Genomic DNA, 13,394 nt, shown 5'->3' with positions numbered 1-13,394 from the left:
GTTGTAAATAAGTTGTTTTAATGGTTAACAGTAAAATGCATTTTAATAGTCTGAACTTTTAAAGACTTTAGCTTCCAGCAATTTTTTATGCTCATCTGAAACATTAAAGGGCACTCTATTATAGGCGTTTTCCTATTGTAACAGGCAATTTTAGACTATGATCAAGCACTGCTTAATTTTGAAGGACTTAAAACAGCAATTTAAGTCTTTCTATGTGAAGAGAGATTTCTAAATCTTATGTCATTTTGTTGTCTTGATATTCTAGTTTTATCTTCTTCCCCATAAAAAAAAAAATTGTATATATTCATATTATAGCCATACAACTGTCAAAATCTGCTTTCAAAATGCTCATTTAATGGATGGCATAAAAACTTCCCAAATCTCAATTCTAATGAGTAAATTCAAACATATAACATGACTTCTCTGTATCATTATGTATATATTTTTTTTTTCCTTCCTGGAACTATTTTTAAAAATTGAATATCTGACTACATCTAATTTTCCGAGCAAAACATTTTGCATAAGTAATCAAAATTATCAACATTTGCTATTATAGTGATTGATCTTAAGAAAAAATAAATTCTTTGGTGATAAAAAAAGCGATCATCTTATTTCTGTAAAAAACAAAGAACTGTAAAAAACAAATCACATATCACCCCTGATACACTGAAACTAACTGAATTAAATGCAGGATCTCATCTGAAAAAGACATCCCATTAAACAACTAATTTTTATTTAAGTTATGTTTTGAAGTTCACATCTTATTCTGTTCAGTATAAATAGAATTAACACTAAACTATTTTACAAAAGTCTAAAACCTGTAGCAAGTATTCTGAATAAATTGTAAATGTTTTAAAAATAACAAAATACACGTTATTTTATATTAAAAAGTACTTGTTTTGATTTTTTAAACTGTTTGTAATCTGTGATATGCTGTAGGAATTGTATGAATATGTATGTGCAATTGTCATCAACATTTCAATGCCATATTTAGCACCACTTTAAAATATTTTTGTGCTTTCTTTGTTAACCCAAATCTTTGAAATATTAATTGCAATTTTTTGTTTGTTTGATTTTAGATATATTTATTGAAAGTCCTAATGCTGTCAGTACATTGGCTTTCTTCTCCCTTTTAAGGCTGTGCTTTTTCATTCAGTTAAGGGTAGTGCTGTTGATTCAACAGCCCATGAAAGGTGGATGAATGTAATTGCATGCAGTGGTGTGCTTCTCCTGACCTCTTCAGCTAAAAGCCCATTATGAAAAGTACAAGGGCTAAACAGCTTTGACACCTAAAGTACTGACTTGAATAGTACAGAGGAAAACAGCTTCACACTGCATAAAGAGTTTCCTACCAATGGATGGTTTCAGTTCCGAAGTGAAATCAGAGCAGAGGCAAAGGATGAAGAGGGCATCTTGATCATGAGAGCACAGAAACGTATTAAATACAGTGTAGAAAGTTCACTTCTGCTGTTTACAAAGCAATCTGACTGAAATCTGACTTAGGACCTAATGTTTTGTACCATGCGATTCCTCTAGATTCAGAGAAGGCTCATATGAAAAAAAAAGCGAAATAACGCATACTGTGTTTTTCCTTAACATCTGATTTTATTATTTTTTTTAATCCTGATGATGAAGAAACAAGATAAGAGAAAAAATTCAACACAGTAGGAGATTTTTTTTTCATTCATTCCCTTAGAAAGAGGGAAAAAATGATTCTTATTTAGATAGCAATTGCCCAAAGTTGTAAAATACCTAGCTATTCTCAAGTTGAAGAAAGGAAGGAGCCTATTTTATTGTTTAAAGCAGTCCTATACACCACTCTATGTTTACATCATTAAGGTATTGACAAGTGACAAAGATGATATGTGACCTGGAAAATCTTGCAAGTAAGAAAGATTGAGAGAAGTTACTTCTGTACAAAATTTCTGTTATAACCCCAGCATTTCTTGCTCTGCAGGCTTTTTGTATTCGTACGCTGAGATTCTTCATTTTCCCTGGGAAACACTAACGAGAACATCAATGTCATTCATTTCAGAATCGTATTCTAAGACATCTAAAAGCTAGTTACCTCTGATACAGGTGAATTCTATCTGTATGTGACATTGGGTAGTTTTAGACCTGATTTCGATAACTGCACTTGTGTAGTACTTCATCTGAGCTAATGAGCACTCCAGAGAGATTATAAGTAAAGATGTGTTAAATTTATGTTTATAATGAAGCCTATTTCAGGTCAAATCGGCATTGTCAATAGCTTAAGGAAATTTTGTCATAATCCTTCATAGATATGAGCAATCATTTTAATCACATTTTTCTCTACAACCCTGTTAACACATGAATCAGTGGCAAAATAAAATTAGTTTTTTTCATGTAGATGTAATTCCAAAGTGTGAAAAATGAAGCATTATACTCATGTCCAGCTAGGTTTAACACAGCAAGAACACATATAAAAACACACACTCAAAAATCAGCAGTTTGTGTCTAGAACTTGTTTTTTCTGCTAAGTAGAATGTTAAAACAAAAAGTAAGGATCAAAAACTCTGCACTTATTCTTGATAGTACTCATACAAAGGAAACCCAGACATTGTACAAGAGGAATTGGTAGAACTCAACTGGATATATGACTCAAAGCTATACACTAGACTATGGAAATGAAATAGAATGGCTGAAAAAAAAATTCCAGAGAGTAGAAACAGCAGGAAAATCACTGGGAAGTTTTTATATCTTACATTTCAATTTGAGCTTAGATAAACATATGAGAGATTCAGAGTTGAACAAAGGTTTTTTATTTTACTCTTACTTTCAAATTTAAGAAATTTTCTCTTTTTTGATAAATAAGCACATTCAAGACAAGTTTTGTGTTTTTCCTCATGCAAACAAATGAACATCAGCATCTCATATATGAGCTGTGATTACAGTGGTGCAAGGTAAATGAAACTGTAGCCCTGCAAATTTGCAATTGTGTCTTCACAAACTACACTTTACCATATGCTAACTACTGTGTACAACTGTGTTTAGTCACATATAAACACAATTAATTTCAGGACACTTTCCAAAAATAAAAGAGGGAGCAAACATAATTTATGGCTATCCACTGAAATGCACTTTTAGCCTCCCCTACTACTGACACCTAAATAACCAAACACATCTGAAGGGAAATCTTAGATCAAAGACAATGGACAGCAAGTTGAAAGAGGGGTAGCTGCAAGATTTCTGCAACACAGCAAATTTCCAATATAATAGGATTTTATGGACATCACATCCAAGGACAAGAACATCTACTTTAATTGAACTCTGGGGACCATGTTTGAGCAATCTCTTTCAGATACTGCTTGCAAGCATTGAATAAGGGGATTAAAAAAACATTCATACACATAACTTCTCAGAGGTGCAAAAATTCTGCATGAGCAGGGACATGTTTTTTTTTGTACTTCATCATTGAATGATGTCAGGAAGCAATCTATTCTCACTAAAAAAAGGATGGCTGACACGTTTGGAAAGACAGTAATCACAGGAGTCAGCTTTGAATCTAAAGAGGGCTACCCAAGTAAATCGAGTCATTGTAGAAATTCCTAATTAACTATATCAAATGTGATACTAGAATATCCTAATTTTACTTGTCTATCTATCTATCTATCTATCTATCTATTTATTTATTTATTTATTTATTTGTGCTGAATTTCAGGAACATGGGATATCTACTCAAAGAGTGGTAACTGGTGGATGTGCATATAGTTTGCCTTGTGCAAAAAAATGTTCATCTATATTAAAGAAATGATCTTCTGCACTGCTGTTGTGATGTACTGTTAGGAGGTATTCAGACACTTCTCTGTGTGCAGTAGCACTAGATTAATGAAGCATACAAGTTTAAGAAATTTGCTTCTGTATGTGTTCTGGGTAGGGCAGATATGCTTTTCATAAAACTGTCATTGTTACTGTAAGTAATAAAAATCATGATCACCCTTATTTTAGGTGTTCCATATCAGGCTCTTAAAATGAATAACAAAGCTTTAGGCAGCATCACAAATTCTTTAACAGCTCAGAAATGTTTTTCATTTTCTTGCTGCTGTAATGACAAGTCTCTGGAGAGTGTTTCTTTCACTCATAGCTTTTTTGAAATCTGCTTAGAATGTTGGCCTATGCTCCCTGAAGGCTTATTTTTTGAAAACTGGGAACTTGTGGAAATGCCTCAGTTGCAGACTTTTTCCATCATTTTGCATTTAGATATGAAATTCCTTGGTGTCAGATTATTACTTAATTTTAATTATAAGTATTAACATTGAAACTGCACACAGTCATTAAACAGTATGGAATAAAAATGAAAAGTGTTAGTACGTTCTGCAGTTTTCAAAATTAAACTAACAAAAAGGATTCTTCTCGACCAGTTGAGGCTTGTGATTTTAATCTCTGGGATTTCATTTATTACTGCAGAAAATGCTTCTGACTGATAAATGGGAAAAAACGTACGTACAAAAACTAACAGTCTGTATTTTTTCACTTCTTTGCTATGTTTCTACGCTCTCCCTGTACCAATGCAGATGACATTAAAGTCAACTGGATTTCCAGAACAGGAAAAGAGAAGGTATTTTCTCTTTATTTTATTTTATTTTATTTTATTTTATTTTATTTTATTTTATTTTATTTTATTTTATTTTATTTTATTTTATTTTATTTTATTTTATTTTTTCTAGTGTTTCTATTGTAGTTGTTACTATTCTTCCACCTTCAGGATTTTGTTTTTGTTACAATCACTTCAGTATAAACACAAAAACTTTTCTCTATCATATGAAAAACAGAAAGCAATCTTCTTCCCACAAAGATGAGTGTTTTGTGTTTTTTTTTTTCACCCATGACTATATTAAAATAAAAAAATAAAATGATACAGAAGTTGAAATTGGAAAATGTCATTAAATGAAGCAATCTTAAATCTCCTGTATACATTCTTACTCTTGTAGCATATAATCTCGCACACAGAGAGCAGGGACAAGAACAGTCTGCTAAAGAAATTCCTGACAATGTTATTTGAGGCCTGAAACAATTGTAAAAAGATTTTTGAATACATAAGTGTATCCGCAGTTTAACAGTTTAATGTCATCATTATATTTGAGATCAATAGTGGATATGTTTTTAGAGGAGACAGAAGCCAAGTGGCACTTATTATCAGAAGTTTTCTCTCAATGTTCCTTGAACAATTAAACCATTCTAATATTTTTGAAAACATTAGAAAGAAAGGTCTTTTCCTATTTTCCCATTCCTTTACACTCTCTCATCCTTGTTCCTTTTTCAACCACAGAACTGCCAGAAAACCTTTTTCAAGAAAACAAAATTTTCATAACTGATGAGTTCTTAAGATAAAAGCACTATAGGCAGTAAAAAGCAAGAAATGCTTCAACTATTTCCCACAGAAATATTTTGGAATATAAATTATGATGATATTGAGTATGAGAGGTACAAAAGTCCAAGTGTAAATTGGCTAAATTAAACTTAGTGCTGAAATTCACCTTCAATTTTAAATCCATGAGCACAGACTGTGTTTACTGACCCTGACACATGCCCACAACCATGCTAGTAGGAATCTAAAATTTTGGAATGAACTTTCTCCCTCCCTTGGGCTATGACAAACAGAGGTACTACAATTCCTGGCCTGCATTAGAAGTCAGCTCTGAAGATACATATCTTTGGAAGAAGACTATAGAAGCACAATTGAAGTGTAGATAGAAATTTCTCTTTTCGTTCTGGGCAAGGTCCACAGATATTTTCCATTTTGGCTTTAAGTGAAGGGAAAGCTCTGTCCTCCTTAAGGGAGCTATTTAATTTTTTGTATTCACTAGGATACTAGCCTTGCTATACATCATGAAAATTCAAACATAGTGTGTATAAATAAAACGATGCAATAACTCTCAAAGCCTTTTCATAACGTGATATTTGAAGATATCTGAAGCTTAGAATTTCTTTTGAGAAGATTTGAGAAGAAAAAAAAAAACTATTTAAAGGGGAAAATTTACTGGATGGCTTACATGCAAAATGTAATTGTCAGAAAATGATGTAAATTATGTAAATAATGAAAGATCCCCAAACTTCTTCAAGCACTGTATCTCATTATATCTTCTTGGTTATGGCTCCTTCTTCTGATTATATGAGTAAGTATTCAGTTTTAATTCTCCGTTCCATGGAAAAGTATTAATCTAAATTAATTTACTCTCTACTTGGTGTTTGCTAGGTCAAATACATTTTTCAAAAAGCCTTTGGTTTGATAAACTTTTTAGTTTATAAGCAATGGCTTGAAGAAACAATTTGCATTTACAAATAGTGAATAATAGTTTGGATTGTTTTAATATTATGCTATTTATTTCTTCAGAAAAACTTCAACTTATTTGCCTGTAAAGTAAATGAACAAGTTTAAGAGTATAACGTTCTCAAAGCTCCATACTGGGAGAATTTAGTAGAGCACTCAGCCACAGAGCACCTGCAAATCCCAGCTTTGGCCAAGAACAGCTGAGACATCCCTAGGACTGGCACAGGAGGGGCAGCCTACCACCTGTCAACTATGGTGACCATGGATAAACAAACAAACAAATAAACAAAGACAGCAAAGTCTTGGAAACCTCTGAACAGAGGGGAGATTTTGCTTTTTGTGGAAAAGGCTTCTGAAATTGTGAAACAGCTGGGATGAGAAAGAGAGAACTTCTAGGAAGCTTGCAGACCAAGTGAAGAAGGGAAGAATCACAAAAATGATGGAAAACGTCCATACAGACAAATCTGAAAGGAAATAGGAAGAGAAGAAACTTTTCATAAGGAGTTTGAAGAACTGAAAAGTACTCAGGAAGGTAGAAGAGAATGACTTTTTAAACTTCGCCTTGAGAAACTGGAATGGGATGTATGAATGTATGATCTGATGATGTTACTATGCCTTTATCAACTATACTGAAACAGGCATTTTAACCTGGGATGTTGTGCACATGACAGCTTCTGTAGCTGTCTCACTTTGCTGTGTGCAGGCACTCAGCCTCAAGGAAGAACAATGGAACTTTCCCATTTCTAGAAATGCATATATGCAGAGTATGAGGTGTTGACATCCACGAGATCTTGCCTCTTTATTCATGATCATGGATTATCTAGAGGCCAGCTTCTAGCATAGAGACCCTTACATGTATCAGGTTCAAGTAACTTCAAAATGCTTGCTCTTTACACTACTCGATATCAGTTTCATTACAAATCCTACATTTTTTTTCCCCACTCTGAAATTACACCTCAGATCCAGCATGTCTTTCCACACTGTCTTTCTGCACCTTTTCTCACTGAGCACTTTAGAAACACTTTAGAAATTGTAGTCCATTTGAATAATGCAGATCTGCACACGAACATATGTGAATATTTTCATCTTGAATGCAAAATGCCTGAGATTCCCAGTGAACTACTAGGAAATAGCTTTCGACTCACCTAGTCAAAATAAAGCAAATCATCATATACTTACTTTGTGCTAGTGTATAAGAAGAGGAAGGTATCCTACTAATTCTGTGGACCTTTTTAGATGCAAGAAGTACAGGATTCCATAAACTTATAACCAGAATGGCAGTTATGTCCAGAAAAAGTCTGTTTATTATGAGAACACTGCAAGCTTATTTGAAGTCTAGGGTTACTCTAGCCTTCACAACATGCAAAACTGAAGTAGATGGAAAAGCAGTATTACATTCTCTTGTCTGTTCTACTTTCTTCTGTTTGCTATTACACAAAAATATATACTGAAATAACTGTTGTCCATATTTTGATTTTTTTTTTAACAATTTCTTCAAAACTTGCTTGCAGTGTATACTCAGAATCATTTAATTAATCATCTTGTCTTATAAATCCCAATTTCAATGAAAAAGAAGCAGACTTCAAACACACCTGAACAGCTTCTGGTTACAATAACAGATTGTTGGAGAATACTCTTCATTTTGTTTTTATTTGCTATGAATTCATTCATTTCAGAAATGCAGAAGAGCTCCGAACAACTACTGGGTATTTCTCAGTTGCAGAACAAACTGAATTCTCTCCACAGCAGCTTGTATTCTCAACTGATAAAGAAAAGTATACTGATATAACAACTCAAAGAAATACAGATGAGAGGGGCAAAAGCTGTCTAACAATCAGAATTTGCTAACTTCTCAGGTGTCAGAATGTGTATATAATTATGGCCCATACTAACCCAGTTCCATCAGAGTAAGTCAAGTTGGAACACATAATCACTAGAAGTACTGAAAGTTGAATTGGATCACTTTAAGAGGGGTCAGATAGGAATGTACCTGAAGGCTGGTCCTTCCACTAGAAGGTGCTGAAAAGTAGGTGAAACAAAAAATCTCTTCAAATATCTTGGCTGTATCTGGAAAAAAACATGACATCGATAATAAGAGAAGAAATCTGATGAATTATTTTTTCCTATGTCTTCAAGAAGCATTAATCACAAAACCAAAATACTTCTTTTTGTACACTATATTAAAAGTGTTAATATACATCTGGGTTCTAATAACACTGACATCTTTTTGAACAGTGAATAATGTTAAAGCAATTTGTTCCTCTGGAATTTTTAATTAGCATAGTGCTAGTCAAATTAGATGGTATGGTTAAGATTCATTCCTCTTGCTACATTGTTCTGTTTCTTCTGATGGTGTTCCTAGTTACAAAAAAAAAAAAAAAAAAAAAAAAAAAAAGCAATCAGTTTAAGATGAGAAGCTTTTCTTATTAACACAGGAACATTTACATTTTAATTTCCATTCCACCATCACAAGCTATTAAAGCTTCTACTGTACTTTATGCCAAAATAAAATAAAGTTGCAGATTCAAACACTTAAGTAATGTTTTCATGCAATTAGAGATGTGTTAAGCATTTCAAAACAAAAACAAGTCAAAGCCATCTGTATCCCATGCCAAGACAATTTTAAAACAATCTGCCTTTATAAAAACAGGTTGGAAAACACTATTTTCAAGAATAAAAAGCAATTACGTTTTAAGAAGGTAGTGAGATTTGGGTTTGATGTTTGCTGCTGAAATCTCTAGTAGTTAATGAGTCATATCACTTTGCTTCAGTCACCTTGCCTTGACTGACAAAACACAACATGACACAAACCACTGAACAGTCAGCCAGAAGATCAGAACACATACATTTTACGTAAAACAGAGTTGGAAGTGGAAAATGTTATTTAAATATCTGTACTGAAAAAGAAATAAACTGTTTTTAGGAATTCAGGGTGGTGTTGAACTGGATACTCTTTACCACGGTATTGGAACATGTATGTTTGGCTAAAAACCATGTAGTCGTTATTCTACAGATCTGTATAAACACAGAGCACCTAAAAATTTTATCTAGAGGCAATAGGAATGTCACCTCCCTAAAAGTATAGATGCATATTTCCAAAAGCTGAAAACATCTTTAATTGACTGTTCTTTCACTTTTAATTTCACCCAACAGAAGGAAGATTAAAAGTTATAGGCATCAGCAATAAGCACTGCTAACTATAGAGACTTAAAATTTTAAATGCAGCATAATCTAAAGCCATTATGGATTTCTGCAACAGAAAGCCAAAATAAACTTGGCCTTCTGGAAAACAAAATAATTTTGGAAATAGGGGATGTTAAAGGAAGTGACAACAGGAATATAGTGAGAATCCCATCATTTTCTTGGCAAGGTAGTTGTCATGCTAAATCTAAGAGAAGACTTTTTGTGTATGATTTTAATGAACACGTTTAGAAAATGTTTGCATACAGAGTATCCACAGGAGCTCTTATACACTTTGTAGACTTACATAGAAAATAAATACTTTTGACTTTTATTTTCCCCTATTATGTAGTCCAAATCATATTCATTCTCTGAAAGCAATACCTCCTATTTTATGATGTTGACCCACGATGTCAGGGGTAGATGTTGGTGGTATGACAGTAAAGGCAGAACCTTCCCACCAATATTCTGTTACATGCTGTTGCTGTGTGACAGATGACAGTAGAGGAGCAGTCTGACAGAATGGCATCTCATATGAAGTGCGTATGAATCAAAGGTGTGTCACTGAATTCCTCCATGTAGAAAAAAATGTAACCCACTTGCACTCACTTATGCTTGCTGAACATTTCTGGAGACCAAACAGAGGATGTGAGCATGGTGAGGGGTGACTGGTTCATTTCAGCAATGACAACAGTAGTAGTGGGTCACCTCTGGGAAAGAATTCTATGAGCACAGAAAGCAGGCTCTTGCTCATTGCTGGTGAAAATTCATTACTAACGGTAACTAAAAAAAAAAAATTAGTGTTTTGTAGCTGAGAATTTGCTCTATCAATCAACTACTGTTGATGTGCTCATCGTATCCCCAGTAGTTTCTATGGAAATAAATAGGAGCATTACTTTTGGAGTGATCTATATGGTAATTCTTTTGTTTCAATTAGTTAATCTTCATAATTCACACTTAAATTCCTTTCATCTTTGATTTTTATCATATTTTCTGATGATATTTTATATGTAAATTCATCGTGTTATATATAGTAGTATATACAGTAGATGTGTAAGAACATGCTCAGATTCTGGGTATGAAATAACTGGATTGTATGTTGCTTTTTTTTTCTGGAGTGTTAGCTTTTAGTAACAGTGTTGAATTGATAAAACGTCCATAAAAACAAGGAAAAAAAAATAAGGGCATAGGAAACTTTAATCATAGTTTTAATTTCAAGAACAAAAGTTCTAAATTATCAATAGTACAAAACTGCTTTTGTACTTGAATATGAGTTTTTTCCTCCTTGCAAATGAACAAAAGGGGCAAAAATGAAACTGAAGATGTGTTGTATGGCTGTAATCACCAGCTGCACAGTTTATTGTTTGCCATGGAAGTTAAGACTTTAGCACTGAAGTACCAGTGATTGTATCTTGCTGTCCTGGAGAATCAAGACTTTTTTTTATAGCAAGGGATCATTCCTATCCTGATTTATGTGAACATTGGGAGAATATAAATAGCTTATAGAGGACAACTCATCCTGTGATTCAGAAATTGGCAGAGTATATCTTGAGTTGATTCAAGGGACTGAGAAGTACAACTGCATATTTAAGTATATACATTTTCATAAAATTTCTTTGTCCACTGTATAAATTCATCTCCCATTATAACTCAAGCATTAGAGAATCTATTAGAATCTGTTTTGTAACAATTTCATAAATAGTTAATATTTGTGAAACATTAGGAAGCCTCTTAGAATTCTGTTTTGTGAAAAGTATCTCTAGTCTGCATCTGAGGAAGATGATCTACTTGCTAGCATTTTGTTTTTGACAAAGAAAGGAAGACGAAGTGCTCAACCACAGTTGTGAAAATGTCCTACCAAAATGGGCACCTATCTGTTAAGTTCTCTAAATAAGACATTCCCGATCTGGCATTTCAATTTTATTTTTTTTTTAAATACTATTAAAATCTTTGTATTGACAAAGGAAATATAGTACATGAATAATAATGAATAAGGCATTTTTTAGAAATTAATTTGCGATAAAATTCTGCTGACAACTACAATGATGTAATTTTTAATTGTTTAATTCTCAATTAATTGCCTGATGACCCATTTTGCACATTGCAACAATTTTTAAAATATGCTCAAGCCATCTATTTATTGTGATTCTCAAATTCACATAGCAATGCTTACATGCAAATTAGTAATAGTGTTTGTAGCTTGAAAATTATCTTAAGGTAATGATCCAATAGGGTACAAATTAATTACTTGATTTATTGAATTTTTTCCAATGTACTTTGAAACTTAGCATTATATTTCAGCATTAATTTAAATGCACAGATTTGAATTTGATAGTTCAAGGTTTTCAAAACAGCAAATTAATAACTGTCAATCAATCTGGGTAGGTTACAATAGAAATTTATAAAATCCGTATTACTATTTTTGACCTGACAGCTTTACTCAGGCTTTCAGCTTCACCTACTTCAGGAACAAACCACAGATGATAGAAATATAATATGTCCAAAGCTAAAGGGAACATTTATTCCAGTGAGGCAGATTTATTCTTGATTCTGAACTTGATTCAGAACTTCAGCTCTTGATTCAGAAATTGAATAATGTTCTGATAGCATCCTAGAGAGTACATATTACAAACAATTGAGGGCTTATTCAACTCACTGCACTTTAAATATATTCATACTGCTGTCTGCTAACTTTACAAGCAGAATTCTAGATCATGTCACATCTTGGGCTTTCTGAACCAAGTTTTTGTATGTTTCTAATTAAGTGCTCCTATGAAATCTTACCAAGAAAACAGGTACGTATGAATAGATAATTTAAGGTAATCTTGTCACACAGGAATAAATGAGGCCATAAATTGACCTCCTGAATCTTACCATCTTGATAGATAGTATTTTGTTTAAGATAATTCTGTCTCACTACAGTTTATAGGAGGGAGAGGTGGTTCTTTTAATACATATATACCCAATGGCAAGACTAAGACACAACGGGGTCAAATGTTAGCCTGACTAGTCTATTACAAATCCTAATTGCTTAAGGAGATGGGGAAGGGAAGGTGGGAGATAGAAAAGAGATAGGAAAGAAAAGCAAGTAGTCTTTGTAGAATGCAAGACAGATATTCACCACTATGAGTCCAGCACTGCACATAGTGCAGATGTTGATCTTCCATAGTGATGGGTCATCAGAGGTAGTTGTTCAGTTGATCATGATGACAACGATGACTGTACAAACTTATTTATAAGTCCAAAAGTGGTCGACTCAGCTCTCTTTGAAGTGGCATCTTTGGGCTTTGGTATTTCAACAGAAACTCCTTTGTTCCCTTCCAATCCTTTCCAGCAGATAAGAGTGAGCAGGGAGGTACCCAACTGCATCCTGTTTTTCACAGGATATGATGGTATCATTCCCAATCTCCCACACAAAGCTGAAGTTATTAGGTCACAGGCCAGATCTTCTGCCAGTAAACAGCCCTGAGCGCTCTCTTCCAGAGGCAAACAGCTCCAAAAAAATGCTTTCAAATGTAAAACTGTCCACAAAGTGATGCCAGCTGCCACACAGCGACACCCATCCTTTCATCTCCTAGACAAGTCAGAGTCTTATCACAAGAAATGCCTCAGAAAGCAAGTTTTGAGACAAAAAAAAAAAAAAGTGTTCAAACAAAATCTTGGTTTAACTTTCAGATTTTAAGGTTGAATATGCACATCTGGCAGAGGAAAAATATTTTAATCTAAACTGAGAGTGCTATCTGTAGTTACAGAAAAGATACATAGGAAATCGAATTATGTACATCAGAGGTTTTAGAAAAGCAATACTATTTTTAAGTTAAGAAAATTTTCTCAGAAGTAAGAGAAACCTCTAAGGGTAGAGACAAGTTTTGGTCATCATGCATAGGAGAAGAGTACTCAATGTCTAGGTCTTTCCTTTTCA

At 33.4% G+C, this 13,394-nt stretch overlaps 1 long non-coding RNA gene across 9 annotated transcripts in view; it reads right to left on the bottom strand.

The window, feature by feature from the left end:
- The window catches only part of LOC128072937 (uncharacterized), a 29,520-nt gene extending 16,724 nt beyond the window's left edge, over positions 1-12,796 (bottom strand). For all 9 annotated transcript variants that reach the window (XR_008202538.1, XR_008202540.1, XR_008202541.1 and 6 more), the window contains exons 1-2: positions 12,594-12,796; positions 8,283-8,359 (exon numbers count right to left, since the gene is read on the bottom strand). This is a non-coding gene — a long non-coding RNA (uncharacterized LOC128072937). The remainder of the gene's footprint in view (positions 1-8,282; positions 8,360-12,593) is intronic.
- Positions 12,797-13,394: the final 598 nt, after the last annotated feature.

The sequence above is a fragment of the Tympanuchus pallidicinctus genome, unplaced genomic scaffold, assembly GCF_026119805.1.
Source record: "Tympanuchus pallidicinctus isolate F22 unplaced genomic scaffold, pur_lepc_1.0 scaffold10, whole genome shotgun sequence".
Taxonomy (NCBI): Eukaryota; Metazoa; Chordata; class Aves; order Galliformes; family Phasianidae; genus Tympanuchus; species Tympanuchus pallidicinctus.
This window is presented reverse-complemented; position numbering and strand designations above follow the sequence as displayed.